Below are 21,076 nucleotides of genomic sequence, written 5' to 3' on the forward strand. Positions count from 1 at the left end.
ATTATAAGTGAATTTGTAAAACATTACCCAAGAAGATAATGGGAATTTATAAGAAATATAAATCCACAAACAAAAAATAGCACCTGAGGAGAAAATGAGCTTGCAGATGGTTCGGCAAAAAATTCAACTAAGTCAGGGCCAAATGTCAATGAGAAAAGAACAAGAAAAAGATGTAAAATGGAAACTCCCAGTGTTTTTATGGTGTCCAATGCCCATAAAAGATGATTTTGGCATCTCCTCATTGGGAGATTCCAGCATCTGATATACCTAAAAAAAAGATATTTGTGATTGAAATGATCAAATGTTAAAAACTCTTCAGGGATAAGTTTTTAAGATATTTTAACCAGGGGAGATTTCAAAAGAATGGAAACAATCATAGATGTTACTTTTACCAAAAAGGTAAACCAAAAAGAAAACCTTATCAGTTTCCAACCTTTGCATCTATTTTCTCGTTTTAATGGAATGGTCTACATACACATCACAGTTACTCTTGATGACAACTTTAGAAGGGAACAGGCAATTTACATATAATTTTAAGCAACAGACAATAACTTCACAATCACATAAGTGAATAAGAAAATTATTTCATTGTATTTTTGTTTGTTGTTAATCAAAAGGACATTTTACTATGTAGAAAGAAACATAGCTTCAGTCTTTCTTCAAATGCTAACCTGATAATACAGTTTATAAGAGATGTATGGGGGCAGCTAGGTGGCACAGTGGATAGAGCACAGGCCCTGGATTCAGGAGGACCTGAGTTCAAATGTGACCTCAGACACTTAACACTTAACTAGCTGTGTGACCCTGGGCAAGTCACTTAACCCCAATTGCCTCACAGAGAGAGAGAGAGAGAGAGAGAGAAATAAGGCATAATTTTGTTATAAGAAGAACACATCAGAAATTTAAAAGCCTTTAGAAGATTATCTTATTAGTATAAGCTGTTTTGGATTTGTATCTCCATTACATGGTACAGTGCCTGGTACATAGTAGGTGCCTAATAAATGCCTATTGGTTGGTTGATTATATAAATTCATAGTCATGTTCACATTTAGTCAAGAAGCATTTATGTGCAATATCCTATAAACACCCTGAAGGGGAAAGTAATTCCCAACAAGTAGGAATTAAGGTAAAGTAAAAATCCAATTTTCACCGAGGGAGATCCATTTTCTTTTCTTTTCTCTTTTAGTATTTAATTTATAACTTTCCAACTTCCATTAAAAAAAATCTTTCCAAACCATTTATCCCATTTATTAACTCTTTTAGAGAGAGACATTTTTCAGTAAGATATAATCCTTTCCTTCACAGAAATTATAGTCTAGTAGGGAAATCAGACAGAAACAAACCCAGATAAATATAATACAGTTTTACAGGAAAAAAATTTTTTTTTAAATTACAACATGAAATCTGTGGAAGAAGACTAAGTGATAAGACAAGACTCTTCCAAATGAGATTACTGTATTTTTTTTCAGAGATTTCTGAGTATCAACATCAAATAAATCATAAAATATGGAGTCAGATCAACTCAGGGCAAAGAAAGAGACATCTATTTTTTGGAGAAAATCAATGTAGTCATTTATATTGCTTGCTGATGCATATGTGTTACAAGGATTTTCTTTTTCATTTCCCTAAGTGAGAGGAAAAGGCAAGAGGGAGAGAAATTTGTTCATTGAAAATTAAAGTGAATTTAATTTAAACATAAAATAGGGAGTCATTATGGAGGATACAACAGACAAAATTCAAAGAGAAAAAAGATTCCCTATTAATGGTAAAATTCTTCTGATAGTCTTATTCTCCATTGGCAATGTCCCTATTGCACTAAGCCCTGAAATACTACATAAACTTTTCAAAGAAATTCATAATGAATCATATAAGACCAGCCTTATCATCAACACAAGAACACAAACTAGGTGAAAGACATATATTGCCCATATTATAACATGCAGGTAGATAGACAATTTAAGTTAGTACTTCAGTATCTATGTCTAGGTCAGGCACTGCAGATTGGAACTGAATTCATAAGAGAATTGAATTAGAAGATATCAGACTGCATAACATTTGGGAAACAGTATAAGACATCCAATTTGACCAACCTGTCAGTACCACAAAAGCCCATGTTTTAGTAATAATATTCTTCCTATGATGCTATATTGCTGTAAATCATGACCATGGAACAACCAAACTTGTAGGTGATGTGAAAGGCAACATAAAGATGCCAAGTAGGGTTAAGTAGGCCTGTGGTGGGTAGTTGATATCTCATCCTCTCATAATAATCCGTTTATCTTGGAGCAGATCTCTGTGTTAGTATAATGAAAATTTCCATTTTATTTTCTCCTTAACAAACAGAGAAGATGAGCAAATCCTACATTATAAAACATGAACTAGGATTTCCTGTGTGTGGAGTTTGCTTCTCAGATTTTTTTGCATTTAAAAAATTCTTTAAAAAATGGAACTTCAAACATAATAAAAAGAAATATTCTGTTTTTTAATAATTTTGGTGAATTTACTATTATTCTCAGGTTCTTTCATGTTGCATTTGTCAACCATACTCTATTTTCAACTTCAATTTAGCTTTTGCTCAGACTTGAAAAGAGGCAAGTCAAATTTTGTTTGTGTAATTGTGTCTACTTTCTCTGTAGAATAAGAGGATATTAAATTCTTTCCCTCAAAGCAATCTTAAGAAAAAGAAACAAACACAAAAAACACTAAGAAAATATAATATGTTAGAAGTAAAACTACTTAAATCGGGGAAAATACAATTATCCATCCTTTAGAATCAAATTCGTGTGTTTCGTAACTCAATGTAAACAGTATATAAAATCAGAGTTTGTACTCTCAACTTGTGCAAAAATTAGGCTCTTGTTCAACAAATCATGCACATGAAAGGCGATAGAGGGTAATGCATAGAAAGCTAACTTCAAATCAGGAATATCTAGGTGCAAGTCCTTCTGACACATATTGGTGGTTTGACCCTGGTGACTGCTCTCAACCTATCAATGCCTCAGACAATTTTAAGACAAATTACAAGGGAAGGTGCCAATCTTCTTTGGTAGAAGGAGTTAATTCACTAGGGAATTTTTTTCCTACATCAATAAAATAATAGGGGAAGTGTAAAAATAAAAATTAAACATGGAAATTACAAATTACTATTAAATCTAATCCAGAGAGAAAGAGAATACAATTAAGAAAAGAAAATTCTGCCGCATTGTATCAAAAACATTTCTGTTATGTGCCAAGGAAACTTATTGAAATAACATTAATATACAAACATTAATTCAACAACCTTTTTAAAAGTCTGCAGTATGGGGGCAACTAGGTGGCACAGTGGATAAAGCACCGGTCCTGGATTCAGGAGGACCTGAGTTCAAATATGACCTCTGATACTTGACATTTACTACCTGTGTGACCCTGGGCAAGTCACTTAACCCTCATTGCCCTGAAAAAAAAAGAAAACAAAAACAAAAAGTCTGCAGTATGTACAGTTCTGTAGTAAATGCTAGGTAAAAAAAAAAAATTCTCCTTTTTTTTGGTGGGGGCAATGAATAAGACAGGGTCCTTACCCTCTTGGAACCATATTTAGATGACTCATAATATTTCACAGTAATTGCTCTGGGTACATGCAAAAAACCCCAACAACAACAACCAAAAAAAAAAAAAAAACAAAACCCATGACACGTGCAGCCTGAAGGAAAAATTAATTACCAAAGACTAGAAAATAAAGTTTTATGGAGGAAGATGTATTTAAGGGATTTTAAGGTATAGATAGAAATTCAGTAGGTAAACAGACACCCATACAATCCTTTAAGTTATAATTATATTTTGTTACTTTTTCTAATTAAAGAAACTATTTTATATATTGCATATATTTGTGAATGATGTTATATCAGAGAACCAAAAGAACCAAGAAATATAATTGTCTTTAACTGATGTCAATTCTTTCCATACATGAGGAAAAGAATCAATACATTTAGGATAATGGAGTGAGTTGGAAAGTTTTGTAAGGAAGGGGAATGAAACAAGCACCTATATGTCAGGCCTCATGCTAAATGCTTTACAAATGTTATCCTATTTAATCCTGACAATAGTCCTGAGAGGTAAGTACTATTATAACGCCCATTTTACAACCGAGGAAACTGAGACAGACAAAGGTTAAGTGACTTACACAGGGTCATACACGTCCAAATACTCAGGTCTTCCCGACTTCAGACCCAATGCTCTACCCATTGTGACATCTATCAGTTCTTTTGCTTTTGGGTAGTCATAATTGTTGATCCTTTAGTTTATAAGTAATCATGTTAAATTTTTCTTTCCAAACACCTCAGAGAACTGTTCTGACCTAAAGGGTGTCCAAAAAATTTCAGTGTATTTTTAAATCTTTAATAGTTTAAAAAGCTATTAATAGCTTTTATTTTTACTTTATAAAAATATATGTATGTATGTGTGTATATACATAATAGGACAAATAGTGAATTTTCTAATAAACCTTAAGATTTAAAGTATCAAGAGTTAGCTCATAGAAAACATGAAAATCATAGTCTTTAAAACTGAATCATATCTTAAATTATCCTCTAATTTGTAGGGAACAATAAATGAATGGTGGTCAGAGTAAGCGAAAACAACTGAGCATTTTCTCTTTCTCAAATTCTCTTAATTTCCATCTCACAAAGCAATGTTAATTTTTTTCCTTCTCTCTATTAAAAATATACTTAGACATATTACTTAGGAAAAGACATAGTAAAACTTGCTTTTGCTCAAGGTAAGTGAAATTCCTGTCAGGATAGAGGTGTTTCTCAGAGACATTTATTTTTAGAGTGTTTTTAAAATGCTGTTTGCTGAAGTATAATTGCATTCTTCCTAAGAAGGCAGCCTGAATAACTTGTTACTGGTGTGACAGCTACCTAATGCAAGAATCTTTTTTATATTCTTATCTCACACCAAAGGGGGCTCAGCATTTCCCATTGCTTCTTTCTTTCTTTACAAATTCCCTACCCTGATTGAAGCGATGGAAAAGTAGGTTCTAGGACTGTATTAAACATTCTGATTTGTGTTTAAGGAATTTTAAAAATAATACTCATTTCAACATTTAGATGTGCCAAATAATCCAAATAAAAAGAAAATGATGGTAGCTCTTCTAAGAAACTGAAAAAATTAAGACCAATCAACAATATCTCAGACTTCCACAATCCTCAAGTGCACAGACATCAAGCCTTTCATCCCCTGGACTCACCCCTGGGAACAAAGAATCAGTCCTAGGCAAGGTAAAAACAGCAGTAATGTCTCAGTTCTTCATTATTTTGGAATAAAAGACTTAGTTTAGAGCTTTTTTGTTGACCGGAAGGAGTGAAAAAAAAAAACATCACCAAATTCTTGAGTTTTCTATAACTACCAAGGACCCAGACAACCAGGTAACTCTCCATAGGTGAAAGTATACCACATAAGAAGAGCATCCATTATATTAACCCTTTGTTACCTCTGAACAAATCTGAAATGTCATTAGCGACAGGAAATTTTTGGGAATTTGGCAAAGCAAAATCCTTCCTTGCCTCTTCCATTACTATTAACCTGGGACACTTTTAGTTGCTCTAAAAGAAAAAAAAACCCCAAAACATACAATTTAGTTTACATCCCAACCACAAAAACCTTTGATATTTGAGATACCACCATAGGTAGAGGACCTTATTAGCAATAAGGGGACCTGAGGATTCCTTGATCTGGTACTAACCAGTTATGTGACATTTGCCAAGTGGACTTTAGTTTCCTCATCTGGGAAAGGAAAGATTTCTTTTAACTCTTTCCTAAGATCTCTTCCAGGTTTAAAAGTCCATGATTCTATTTATAATAATTCTGTCTGTGCATGGAGAACCTTGGTAAGGGTCATCCAATGAAGTGCATACTAGGGATGGGTTTTAAGAGAGTAGATAGTAGGTGGGAGCCATAGCTGGGTGCTCTGATTAGCAGACCAAATATGCTAGGTACATGTCCACACACAACCCAACACAATACAGGTAGAGGTTGGCACTTAAGGGTCATGAAATCAGTTGACCTGAGAGCCTAAGAAAATGGAAGTGGCAGCTTGATTAATAATACAGTGTTATTTCTCTTTGGGTTATAGTCATCACTGTTAATATGAATGTATGGCTCACTTGGATTTGATGGAGGCGCCTTATTATCCAAAAGTATTTTTTAATGAAACCCTGGGTTAATAGGAGCAAAATGTCCTTCAAGTGAAATCCAAACTGAACCAGATAGCTAGCAGATAAAGAATTCCTACCTGGTGACTTCTTTCCTCAGGATAGTAAGTCCCTATCTTATAGGAACATCTGGGCATCCTCATCCGTGCCAAACTCCTTTTTGGAATCCTGTAATCTTATCATGGTGCTTTTATATTTCCTCCATGCTTGTTATTTATGTATGTATGTATATATGTATGTACGTTTTTGAAGACAGATTGCTTCATATATTAATTGTTCTCATCTTAAAAACTATCCAAGCTTCCCACCCCATAATTCCATGGCCCCCACAGTCTGTAGCTGGAGGGGAGCTCTCAGGAATCCCATGACCCCTTGTCCATTTCAGGCTACTTGGGAGCAGGCAGGGACCCATTTGCGGGCCTCCCCCTACAAAGTCTGTGTGCCCACAAGCCCATCCATGAGGTAATCTAGTTCAGACACATCCAGCCTTGGTCCCTGTATCTTGTCCTCTGTCTCTCCAGAGTCTGTTTTAAGGCTGGGCTAGAGTTCACGGTCATACATGGAGGTGTCAATATCATCAAAAAGATCCTCCACTCCATTGTCCAAGAGGAGCTCCAGGGACCCTAGAGGGGCTGGTCGCCCAGGATCCAGGCCTGTGTCCAGGGGCCTGCTCAGGGGAGCGTCTTCAGGAGAGGCTGTCTGGGTGTCACTGAGGCCTTGGATACGACTCAGGTCATACAGGAGGGCTGAGACAGACGTGCACAGAGGGACATCAGGCACCACTGGGAGGGAGTCAATAGGAGCTGGAAAAAGGGGTTCTGGGACAGAGGTCTCCAGGGCCATAGAGGACTGAATTCGCGTCAGGGTGTTGACCACCAGGACAAGGTGCCAGAGATCTGGCACACCCCTCTGGAGGCCATGGTGGAGTTTGAATATAGAGAAGTTGAAGAGAGAGTTGGGGGGCAAGGATACTGGGCAGGCCCCCTCCTCCTCCTAAGGGTTTGGGCTAAGGCTGGCCTCTTCTAGCCACCAGGCCTGAGAGGTTAGGTCTTCTTCCTCTTCCTCCTCTTGCTTACATTTCACACCTTTGCACAACATAGGTCTGGCTCGTCTGCTGCCAATCAGAGGGCCTGTGATGCCACTAACAGCCAATCAGGAAGTGTCAGTGGCAACCATATTGCTTACGCTCTCTCCTCCCTCCCCGGCCCCTGGGTAGCTAGAAGCTGCACTCCATACTTTTTATTTATTTTTTTTTTTCAGGAAAATGAGGGTTAAATGACTTTCCCAGGGTCACACAGCTAGGAAGTGTCAAGTGTCTGAGGCCAGATTTGAACTCAGGTCCTCCTGAACCCAGGACCAGTGCTTTATCCACTGTACCACCTAGCTGCCTCCTCCTCCATACTTGTTATAACTGAAATTGTTAAAACTACTTTGCATTACGTCCATTCTTGTTATAGTATTTGCTTTTGGGTTGATTTGTATCATGCTAATGAAACTGACAACACCCTGTAACCAGTGAACAAAAAAACCTTATATACCCATAGAAAGAGAGCATCCCTGAGCCCCTTTAGGAAGGGGTCTCCACATGATCATGTTTCTTTTTTCTTGGGACGAAATAAATTGGTATTATGTTTTTTCCTCTCTGTCTCTGATCTGGTTTTTAGACATGTTCTCTGATCTGATTTTTTTTTAATTTTTTGGTTTTTGCTAGGAGGACAGGTATGGAAACAATTTGTAGGAGATATTATAAGATTAATTTCTCTCTGTTTATTAATTTTTTGTAGGAAACAGGCAATAAAAACTATATTAATTTTCAACATCACATACACATATATTATACACACAGAGAGACACACACACACACACACACAAACACAGTGACTTTTAATATTTTTAGTCCTGCTAATCAACAAGGTTTCTGAACCTGGATTCCCAATGTGCTGTACCCTCTTTTGTTTCCTCTCTGCCAAAAAAAAGAAATTTAGGAAAACAAAAAAAGTCCTCAGTAAATTCATACTTTAAGAATTGTTAAGGACAAAGACACATCTGGAAAGAGGCACCTTGGTATAGTGAAAAGAATGTTGCTTTTATCATTAAGGGACCTGGGTTCAGATCCTGTATCGACTGCTTACTACTTGTGTGACCTTGGGCAAATTGCTTTAGCTCTTTGAACCTCAATTTCCCATCTGCAAAATGATGGGGTTTCACTCTGTTATTTCATATCTAAAGATATGATCCAATGAACTTATCCATATCACATTCAACATAAATTTTTATTAGCACAATTTTTCAGCTTCAGTTTTAATAGCATTCCAAATTAGATGCCTTATGATAACTCATATTTATATTGGCCACAGAAATGTTAAGAAATGTTGGTGTCTCTAATCTCTTTATTGCTATTTATCCTTCATTGTTGAAGAGGACCATGACATTGGGAGGTGATGTCATGACTGGAAGTGAATTGGATTTAAGTAAGGAAGGGCTGTGCAAAATCACCAGCCTCACTCCCTCCTCTGAAGCCATCTGGGTCCAGTGGCAAGATATACAACAGGATGACTAGAGATAGCCTGGGATGTTGAGGCAACCAGGGTTGGGTGACTTGCCCAGGGTCACACAGCTAGTAACTGTCAAGCACCTGAGGCCAGATTTGGCTCTAGGGGACGTTATCCACTGCACCACCTATAAGGAATCCTTAGTTCTACAGTCTAATGCCTTAAAAACTAGTGTAGGGGGGCAGCTAGATGGCACAGTGGATAGAGCACCGGCCCTGGAGTCAGGAGTACCTGAGTTCAAATCCGGCCTCAGACACTTAACACTTACTAGCTGTGTGACCCTAGGCAAGTCACTTAACCCCAATTGCCTCACTAAAAAAACAAACAAACAAACAAAAACAAAAACTAGTGTAGGGGCAGTTAGGTGGCGCAGTGGATAGAGCACTGGCCCTGGAGTACCTGAGTTCAAATCCGGCCTCAGACACTTAACACTTACTAGCTGTGTGACCCTGGGCAAGTCACTTAACCCGAATTGCCTCACTTAAAAAAAAAAAAACAACAACAAAAAACAAAAACCAAAACCTAGTGTAGTATTAAAAAACAAAAGTTGTCCCACAGGGATGGCTCTGGACAGACATCATTCCTTTTGCAAAGTACATTCATGATTCAGAAACTTTGGATGTGCTTTCATTTTCATCTTGCTTAAAATGTAGTTTAATTCTTAAAAAGAGACAATTGTTTCTGAATTTGCTCAGCTGGCTGAAAAAAAATGGTTCACTTCTTAAAAACCAGATTAAGGCATTACTACTAGGTCAGGCTATAGTCAACTACCTTTTGATGAAAATTGTTTTATTAATAATCTACATGTATATTAAATTAAAAATTCTTATCTTCCCCTCTTCAAATGAGTACCTTATTGAAACTTTCTGACTCATTATAAGTGATGAGGCTAGGCATAAGACTTATGATTTTAGGGGTATAGGGAAATCCTTGCTAAGGAATCTCCCTCCACCAATCCAGGTCAGCACCTTCTCTGGAATTTAGAATCTTAGAAAGTTGCCTAGAACACAAAAAAATTAAGTGACTTGTTCAGAGTCACATACCAATATGTGTTCAAGGCAGGACTTTGAGCTATATCTTCCTCATTTCAAGGCTGCCTTATTATTTACTATGCATCATGACAAATGACCTCCCTTGATTATGAGCAAGCTTTCAAACAAGTTCTCTGTGAAAAATGTATACTATAATCTTATGGAAATTTTCACTGTGATTTCTATTTATTGCTGTTAAAGCATAGGATCATTTTCATAAATATTTTATATTTGAAAAAATAACATGAAGCTGCTGTTTTTGGTATATGAAAACACATGGGTAATTTAGACAAAGGTAATGTTTTCCTATAACTTCTAACCTTCTACCTTTTGTAGAAATAAAGAACATTATGAGTCCCACTTTGACACAACAATCCTTCAACTATCTGAAGGGATTTCATGTAGAAGAGGGATTATACTCAAGATAAAGAACTTCCTAACAATTTGACCCACTTTAAAAAAAATGGAATAAGTTGTCTTTTTATGGTTTTTTGTTTGTTTGTTTTTGTACAAGGCAATTGGGGTTAAGTGACTTGCCAAGGGTCACAAAGCTAGTAAGTGTTAAGTGTCTGAGGCTGGATTTTAACTTAGGTCCTCCTGAATCCAGGGCCGGTGCTCTATCCACTGAGCCACCTAGCTGCCCCATGAGTTGTCTTTTGAGAAAATAACCTCATTGTCTTCAAGTATTGAAATAGTCAAACAAAGGATGTTATAAAGGATACTCTTACATAGAAAGATATTGGACTTAATAACATCTAAATCTAAGATGTTCAGGAGATTAAATTAAGAATTTAGGTGTCAGGGCAGCTAGGTGGTGCAGTGGCAAGCATGCTGCCCTTGGAATAACAACGACTTGAGTTCAAATCAGGCCTCAGCCACTTGACACTAGCTGCATGACCCTGGGCAAGTCATTTAATCCCAATTGTCTCATCAAAAAAAAAAAATAATAACGTGTTGTCAATTTAAGTATGTGCTTATTCGGGTGAGAATGGAAATACAAGTAAAAAGAAAGGCAGGCCTTATTCTCAAGGAGCTCATATTCTATGGGGGAAGATAACACATAAAGGAAGACTGAAAAGTCAGATGGGGAACATGTGGGAATGTTTTCCACATAGGGGCATGGTGGAGGAAATCTAGTCTCACATGACTTCTTAAACAGAATTCTTAAAGTGATCTTAATGTATCAATAACTATATTCTCAATTTCAATAAATATTTCTTCAAACATTGAAATCTTATAGATTAATGCTCTTAAAAGCAGCTTAATTAGTATCAGGATTTGAAGGGGTGGCAAGGTTACAAAATTCTCTAGCTTCCATTTTAAAACAATTTTCAAAAAATGGTGAATGTTTTTCATTTACTATAATATAATCAAAGAATTTCCAATATTAGTATATTATAAGAATAATAAGATAAGCTAATTTCCTTTCCTATAATATAAACTACTGGATGAATTCTCAGAACTATGAAGAAATATTATGCCATAAATAAAATTCCACATCTGTCAGAAAACTTAGTAAATGTTAACTTGGTCATTTCCTTAGGCTATATTTTTTCATTGTGAAATAACAACTAATTTTCATGCTGGTGTGAATTATACTTTACAATGTTTCTCCATCTAAATTGTAAATAACAAAACAAAGCAAAAAACACTGCTGTTCTGTTTTCTGGAGCATGTCAAGCATCAGTCAGGTACAGCTTTTAAATAATTCAGTATGTTCTAAGTTATATTGCAATCATAGCAGATCTATGACCACAGATCATTTCTCTTTCTACAGGAAATATTATGCCAATATTTATGGCCAGTAGTATGGACAGGTGTACTATATATTTAAATCATCTATGAGACCCAAGTCTATGAAAGGGATTTTAACTGTATCACACTATTACAATTATCTGTCATTCCAAATCCACTAGCTTTTTATTCCTAGCATTGTCCTAGAAATATTTATAAAAGGTGTATTTAAAATTATCTTTAAGTATCTTCTTAAAATATTTCTTAGGATACACAAGTGGCAATCAACTAAAAGGGAAAATAAGTTGTATTAATAAATTATTGATTAAACTCTATGACATGCAATAGCTTTTGTTGCATGTTACTTATGATAAAAGTTATTCCTTTGATTCCATTTTTTAAACATTTGTTATTTACCATAGCATGCTCAGTTTAATTCAGGTCACCTGAAAGACATACTGCCTCTTCTCAAGAGAGAGTAAATGATGAAGGGAGTTAATAGCAATGGTTTGCTACTGTTAAAACTGCCACAGGTGTATAGAGTGTGCTGCATTCTAATTGGAAGCAGATGAACCTAATGTGCAAACACAGATGGAGGACACAGAAGGGGCTGAGTGTATAAAACACTAGATTCTGTTTTTATGAATGATGGGGAGGGGGGAGTATAATTCTCTGCTTTGGTTCTCTGTCATACTTCAGGTCGAAATGTATCCAGATGGTCCAAAAAACGAAGAAGAAAAAACACACACACACAAATCTTTCCAAGAATCCAAGTTGAGGATAAGAGACATTCACAAGGCAGGGCTTTGGCACTTCAATAATGTGAAAGGAACTGTCCTCTTTTGCCTCCTTGTACAATTTCTGCTCCAGGAGTCAGTACTAGCCCAGGATTCCTGGGAGTTCCTCCTCCCAAAAACAGAAAGCTGCAATGACACTTGCATTATGAGTGGCAAGTTGCACCCCTAGGGCTGGTTGAAATGGAATTTGGTTTGGAGGCCCTCTCCACCACTGCCATCTATCATCACCATTACCACCACTACCACCACCACCACCTGCACCTGTCATGAAAGAAGAGGAAGGAAAATAGAAAGTGACAGTGGTGTAAAGACTTGCAATCTTCAAGCAGAATAATATCCCCACCTAGCACATGACAAACTTATAAGCCCTGGTTTCCAGTCTAAGGCTTACTATCTCTGCAACTCTAGACAAGCAACTCAAGACTTCCTTCTGAATTTATGAAATGATGTACTCTTACCTTCCATGGTGGTTGTGAGGTAAGAATTTTGTAGCCCTTAATGCACCACAGAAATGTGAGTCAATGTCATTGCTGATAGGAAGGTTTATTTATCTACACGTGAAATCTGTAAGTAGAAATTGAGGCTTCACCTGAAAACTTGCCACAACTCAGGTATACTACTATTTCTGGACGCATGTAATTTTTCTAAAATTTTGACCTAACTTAATTACTGATAACCACCTTTTCTGAAGCTATCAACAGAATCTATTTCTGAGGTTTCTAAAATGTTTATATTCAGCATTTTGCCATTTCTAAGACGTATTACACAAAGAAACTCTGAAATCTACTAGATAAAACACAGAGAGGTGATACAAAGAGACTACAACATTCTAATCTTCACTATAATGCTTGTCTCAAATCCTCATTTAGAAATTTTACAGGGTAGGTATATTTGTGCTTTGGAATAATGCACCTGAAATTCTGGCTTCTTATGAACTGGTAATTCGAAGTTGTTCATGATTTACTGTTCCTGTCTATTGCTGCAGCTATATGTAATTTCCAAACTGCCTTTACCACTGGGCTCCTGGAGTGATCAGTTAAGATAAGTCTAGTCTATAAATGTACTTCTATGCAGAGCTATCCTTCAAAAATAAATAATTTAAATACAACAGAAAAAAATTGCTTTTCAGTACAGTATAAAAATCATGCAGACCTTTAACTTGCAAATTTAGATTTAGAAACCTATAAAACTTAGACACTCAAGGGAAAAAACAAATAAACTAGCCAAGTCTAAAAGGAATAAGCTGGAAAGTTTTTATAATGTGCCAGAACCTGAGGAAATATGGTATAACAGACGTGCTCACTGGTCTAGAAGATGTGGCTTCTGGTCTTGGTTCTGCTACTTCCTAGTGGTATGTCCTTGTTCAAAATATTTAATAATATCTTTAGGCTTTCTTTTTTTAATAAAAGAAAAATTTCCAACTAGATTTCTAAGCCCTCTCTCAGCTCTGAAACAAAAAAACACATATTATTTTAAATTCTCATTACATTTCTCACCAACCTCCTTAGAGATGAGGAGCAAGAAATATATTAGGAAATAAGACCTATAAAGAAAGATTGCAGTGTCTACAACTGTTTAGCCTGAGGAAGAGAAAGGTGAGGTTTGATTTAATAATGATCTCCTTTTCTAAATTCTTATTTTCCTATGATTTTATATTGTTGATACATTTCCATCCTTGAAACTTTCTTGGTCTGTCCCATACCCCTAAGGGAATGGAAATGGGGCTCCAGGAAGTACTATGATTAATGGGTAATGACTAGATGAGAGTCCATCAACAAACCCTATGGAATAGAGCAAACATAGTCCAACCACAATAACCTGTTCAGAGAATAGATAAGCAACTTCTAATCAATCCCCAACTTTATCATGGCTTGGGAAAGCTGGATGAGACCTGAGAGATTATGCACTCCAACTACCCTTGCCTCTGCAATTTTACAGCTTAGGAAACTAATAAATATTTTTAAAAAGCTACTTCATGGCAAAACAGATTCTGAGAACATGACACCAAACTGCTGTCTTTCACCACTTTATGATTTTCTTTGGAATTGTAAGTGGCACAGAGTAGGAACTTAATAAATGCTTATTGACTTGATTTTAGGCTATAAAATCTTATAAGGGATAAGGACCACATTTTATTTTTATATGTAAATCCTCATGTGCACTAACTTTTGTAATCATGTGGCAACACTGTGGTAAATACTTTTCTGAGATGATCTTCTGAAGATAATTTTAATTGAACTTCAGGGTAGCATAACATGTTGTGATCTTCAACTACTACATTCAAAGACTCTTTTCATTGAGAACATGTTTTGCCCATTAGCTGTACTTTTTATTTGATAATGTAGATTGTAAAGCAGTACTCAGGTCTGAGTTTCACACTGTGACTTCTCCTTTAAATCAGAAGATCTAAATTCAAGTCTATTAAAATTTTTAAAGCCTCCTCCCCTCAGTGATTTTTATGGAATAGGAACATTACTCATTTCTTCTAAGTAAATCACACTGGGATCCTAATAAGAAAGATAGAATTGCCCTTAGTTTTATGAAGTTTAATTCAAACTTTAATTTACATGAAGTTCCACGGCAATATTTTGTCCTTAAAAGTGATCTGACCCAAGACAAGAAGAACTAATGGAGCAGAGATGAATTAAATAATACTAAAGAGAAGTTAAAATAAGATGATTAAATGGTTGACTGGGTTATTTACACTTTTTAAAAAATTACAGAATTTCATTGTTTTTTCATTATGAAGTTATGTACACACAAAACACTTTTTTTGTGTAACTGTGATTTCTCTCTCCCGAATTTCCTTCCTGTAGCTCTTTTGTGCCTCTTCCCCTAAATATCATCATCTTCAACTCAATATTCCTTAAAAATAATTCATCATCTTTAGCCCTAAACCACTTACCCATTACTTTCATGGGGGACCATTATTCATCCAATTACCAGTTAATGCCTCCAAAACAGTGAAGTTTCCCTTGAGTATTTCTCCATCTCTACTAACATAGGGCAATTTACCAAATTCTGTTCATTGTTCTCTTACAAAGTGACATCACCAGAGACCCAATATTCTCATATGTAGCTTATTACAATAGTCTCTTTTCTGGAATAAGTTCCTACAGACTTTCTGTCCTCTAAGCCATCCTATATACAGAGATATATAATGAGACAATCCTATACAATGAAACCATCCCATATTATGATATCATGTAGCCATCAAATGAGAGAGTGGAAGGAAGAGGGAGGAATGGAGGAAGAAAGACAGAGAGGAGAGGAGAGAAAATGGGAAGAGAGAGGAAGAGGGGAGAAGAGGGGAAAGAAAAGGGAAGGTAAGGGATCATTCACATGGACATAGTTTTTGATGTTGCAAGTTGCCTTGTCTTTGTAATTAAATATTCAAAACCCTATAACCCAAGCAGCACTGAAACATGCCTAGAGTGAATATCACACTATATTAACTTATCATAGAATTTTTTTTGAGCATGGCAATGAGGGTTAAGTGACTTCCCAGGGTCACACAGCTAGTGTGTCAAGTGTCTGAGGCTGGATTAGAACCCAGGTCCTCCTGAATCCAGGGCTGGTGCTTTATCCACTGAGCCACCTAGCTGTCCCCCTTCATAGCATTTTACATGATTAGAATTGGAAGGTACCTTACTGATCTTCAATTTTACAGGTAAGAAAACTTGAACAAAATCATGTAGCTAATTAGTAGCAAACCCAAGATTAGAACCCAGGTCTCCTGACTTGCAATTCCATACTCTACAATTTGTTTCTAGCATAGCTGTGGAGAAATTGATTTGATAAAAACTTTTCAAATATCATAGTTACAATTATAGTGACCAAAAATATAACATGATTTAGTAAAGTGTTGGACCTGGAGTAAGGAAGATCTGGGTTCAAATCCTTCCTCTAACAATTATTATGTGTATGATCATGGACAACTCACTTACCTTCTCTGAGCTGAGGTTTGTTCACTTGTAAAAGAGGGGATTGGATTATATGACTTTTTAAGGTCTCTTTTATCTTCTGATACATGTGCCACAAAGAAAGGAACCTTTTCCTAATCTATTATTATATATTGCTAAAAAACAAACAAACAAACAAACAAAACAAAAACCAAGCAAACCAAAACAAAACTTAGGGTCTTGTTAGTACCACATTCCTCTAAATTACTATCAGTTTATTCCATATGTATCTTGTGTTGACTTCTCTTTGTGATGCTTTCCCCCAGTAGAACACAAAGTTCTTTTATGACAGGCAATATTGTGGGTTTTAATTTGTATTGCAGAGTCTGTCAGATAGCAAACACTTACTAAGTCATTGTTAAATAAATAACTGAATGCTATAAACATTTTCACCAGGATGTCCTGTATGCATCTTAAACTCAACATATCCCAAACCAAACAGATTACCTTTTCCTTTACCCCCAAACCTCTTCTTCCAAACTTCCTCACTTCTTTTAAAGGCATGACCATCCTTCTAGCTAGGTTGATATGTAAACCTGGAATCATCCCCGAGTCTCTCTGTCTCTTTCTCTGTCTCTCTCTCCCCCTTTCTATCCCTTCTCACCCCCAACTCATATCTAATCAAATGCCAAGTAGTATTGAGTTTCCTTTCACAGCATCTATGGTTTTGCCCTTTCTCTCCACTAATAATCTCTGGAACTAGTTGAGGCCTTCATTACCTCTCACCTGGACTACTGTAATTGCCAAACTGTTTTTCCTGATTACACTTTCTGTCCTTTCAATCTACCATGTGCCATTTGAAGTTAGGAGATTTATAATAAGTGCTTAATACTAATTCCTTCCTCCCTTCCTCCCTTCCTCCCTTCCTTGCTTCCTCCCTTCCTTCCTTCCTTTCTTTCTTTCACCATCTTTAAATATGGCCTCTATGTGCTCAACTGTAAAATCTTTCTCCTGGATAATTTCAAGAGTAATAATTCCCACCAGATTTCAAATTACTCCCTATTCTCACCCCACTGCCAGACTGACCACCTCAATGCATATATTTCATCACATTTTGGAACTTTGTTCCCTTTTCTAACACTATCACAGTTTTTATAATCTGTGCTCCAGAGTGGAATACTCACCTTTGTGAGAATTGGAATGGCAGCCCTGCTGGAGAGATACTATAGTGAAGCTCCGCCATAAGGAGAAAGCATGTGATTTAGATACCATGTGACTTTAGTGTCCAGAAGTTACATCAATAGAACCACCTGTGGGACTTGTCATTCAAAGCTACCAGCCAATTAGCTTGGAGCTGTGCGTGTGTGTAGACAGCCCTGCTTCCTGTTTCACAGATGGCTTCTGGGAGAAGCCATTGAGGATCGGTCTCTTTTTGTCCGGGAAATGAGCGTGGAGGCAGATGAAGAAGGTGGAGGGGGTTGGGGGGGGGCTGTCTTAGTCGTTTGGACACTGGCATGATGGTGAGAGATTTCACATGAGCTGCTAGGATAGGAAATTGCTTTCTTTCTCTCTGGCTATACCAAATTAGATCTGAGCTAAGATTTCCATGCTATAAGGAATCTGCTCTTAATCTCTCTCTCTCTCTTCACTAACTTGTGATATATATTTTAATAAATCTTTAAAAGCCTAAACTCTTGTTGAATTTATCAGTGATTTTAGCCAGCTTCCCCCCAAGATTGGGGGAGGAGATTAGAACCCACAAATTAGATTTTAAACAACACACCTTTCTAAGAAAATACCTGACCTTTCTTCATATCCATGCCAGTATCCCATCCAACTGAAATGCTACCAATCCTTTAAGACATAGATAAAATACCACTTTACCCAATTCTCTCCAGTTGGAATGGTTTACCTCTTTCTCAAAGCTTTCAGAATATTTAGTTTATTCCTCTCTCACAACCTAGTACATTTTAAAATTTATTATTATAGTTATCTATACATATGCCCACTAGATTTCACTTTCCTTCAGGGTGAGGCTTATTTGCTTCTCATTTAGTGTCTCTCTCAGTGTGTAGCATAATGTATTGCCTTTAGTAGATATTTAGTAAATATTTGCTAACTAAATGAATGAATTCTGCACATTAAAAGTGATTATTTAGATGAAAATACATTATTTTTAGTGATCAGCTCTAATAAACTTGGCTAAAAATTATTTTTATTTAGTAATGCCAGTCTATAATTATTGCTCAAAAGGAAAACAAAGTTAAAATACACATAGTACATAAACAAAGAAAACTAAATTCTGAAAATATTCATAATAAGAAATTGAGAAGAATTGGGCAATTCAAACAACTTAAAAATTTCAATGAAAATATAAAAATTAATAAAAAGACAGTTGATTGGGTATAAGAAAAAAATAAGTGTTTTAAAGTAGCATATTCTAGGCCATTTCTACAAAAAGTGTCCCTATAACTGAGGACTAAATACAGGACTGAAGTATAACCAGAACTAGCACAGAAAGAGAGAGGGAGTAAATACTGAAAATGCTTGGGGATAACTAATAAATTAACAAATTCTATTAGCTAGACCCTTATGCCAATATTTATATATACCCTCATGTCAGACACCAGTTTCTGACAAAACTGTTATTTAAGAATTGACAAAGATTATATATCTTATGGACATATTTAGGGATTCCCACTCCCCAAATTCACAATAATGGTATAAAATAAAATAAAAACCCATTACTGCCAAATGCCCTACTCTGTTTTTCTGATAAGTAATTGCCCTTGAAGTAGGGGAAGAAATCATAAAATATGGAAGTTTTTAAATCATAGTAATAATTATGACCTTATAAAAATCATAATAAAATTTTTAAAAGAGCTTTGAAATTTTTAGGGGCAGTTCCTTTTTATATTATCTGTGAGGAGCCAGAACGTGATTTGTAAATCTAAATAACAAGTTTCTCTGTTCCTCACTAATTATGTGTTTCTTCTTTCTTCTCAGCAATTGGATCATGTGGGCCTCCTTGTCAAACAGTTATACAACTTTTATTGGGCCTTATCTCTTAGTTTTTTAATCATGGATTCAGGGAATTGTGGGCACAAAATACATCTCTCTAAGGGAAACTTCTTAGTTGCTAATGCACTGCTTGATTTTTTAAAAATAACAATCTAACAAGTATATAAATGGAAGTGTGGTTCCACTGAGGACTCTGTGCTATTATTAACAAGGAAAATATTGGGAATTAACATTGTTAGAGAACAACTAAATAAGGACATAGTGGATTTTTCCCTTACTGACCTCTTTAAAAAAAAAATTAAAGAATAGGAACCAAGTTCTATTATGCATTTCAATTACATTGACTTTATAGCAAGTTGTGTTTTTCTTCATTTTATACCTTTTCTAGATACACTCTCTATTTTGTGAACATTGTAACATCTGTAATTTACAGTTAGTCAAAAATACTTGGGAAATGTGTCCATTATTTGTTGAAGAGCAGAAAGGGCCTATTAGTATGATTCCACTGAGAAGGATCTTTAGATTAAGTATTTGTTTCCTCTTAAGTTTCACTCAGGAGTATGACTACAGGGATCTTCGGTTTCAATAAACTCAGTAGCTAAATTTTGCTGCTCTTCAAATTACTGTACAAACTATAGACTCCTGAAGATTAAAATACTTTCAGTATACTAAATACTTCAGTGTGCCAGTTTTAAAGATGAAAACCCCTTGCTTCTTCATAAACTAGTGTTTTCAAGCAACATGAAAATTTTCTAGTTTTAAGATTACAGTTTATTCACATGATCTGCTCTAGGAATCACTGAGAAATACTTGACTTGTTTGTCAAGGTCTATGAATGAGGTTCTTGCTTCTAGTTAAGGAAACCAAATAACTAAATATTTAACATTTAAAGCATAGAAACTTTAAAAAAAATAACCTTTTTAAAAAAATTCCAAATATTTCTATGTTTGACTTAGTAATGTACATACATGGCTTTGACATTCTATGAATAGAGAATAGCTACAATCCTGCCACTTAATTCCACATTGACATGGATCCATGATTCCATTGATAAAGTTTCAGTACACAGAGTAACCCCTCCATGCATTCTTATCCTATATTATTCTTATCTACATCATCTTATGAATTCTTATAGTGTATCCACCCAATGATATGGTGGTCTTCATTTATCAGAAATCCTTAATTTGTTTGTGTGTGTGTGTGTGTGTGTGTGTGTGTGTGTGTGTGTGTGTGTGTGTGTATAATGGTTGTCTTGGGCAGTTTGATAAAGCCTAACTGGACCACTTCTCAGAATATTTTATAATGCCTTAAACTAAACACATAGTTTTAAATACATTATATTATAAAAACCGAATCATATTGAAATAGTTATCAAACTATTTTGAAAAAATAGTTCAACTACCCCAGTTTAATAATCTAGCTTTAGATATTTTGAAACTTTGTGCATACCAATGGGCCACACATCTACCATCCAATGCTTTCCTTCTTTTTTGCTGTGTGACCAGGCTACTTCTTTTTCCTATCATGCATCTCTTTAATGATATCCTCCATGTTACATAATTCTGCCTTTGGTGATACGATGCAACGCAGTCATACTTCATTATCCTTTAGGTGACCCAAAACGTATATTTTTGAGACTTGTATCTCATGACTTAACATCCATACAGCTATAATACTGATGTTAAAAGAGGTTTACTTTAGGGAGAAGCTTAAGGGCATAAAAAGCATTGCATAATTCCTGAAAGGCAATTCAGAATATTCCCTTCTTACTATTCAGTTCTAGGCAGAAGACATTGTCTATTTTCTCTGTTTATTCAAGATATGCTATTGATGATCCATGTAACTGCAAAT

The 21,076-nt window shown here is 35.7% G+C and overlaps 1 protein-coding gene and 1 pseudogene across 7 annotated transcripts in view; both read right to left on the reverse strand.

The window, feature by feature from the left end:
- CTNND2 (catenin delta 2) overlaps positions 1–21,076 on the reverse strand; it is a 1,127,657-nt gene that overhangs the window by 383,692 nt on the left and 722,889 nt on the right. The gene's annotated exons all lie outside the window — the stretch shown is intronic.
- On the reverse strand, positions 6,615–7,286 carry LOC122733516 (annotated as a pseudogene).

Source organism: Dromiciops gliroides, chromosome 1 (genome assembly GCF_019393635.1).
Source record: "Dromiciops gliroides isolate mDroGli1 chromosome 1, mDroGli1.pri, whole genome shotgun sequence".
Taxonomy (NCBI): Eukaryota; Metazoa; Chordata; class Mammalia; order Microbiotheria; family Microbiotheriidae; genus Dromiciops; species Dromiciops gliroides.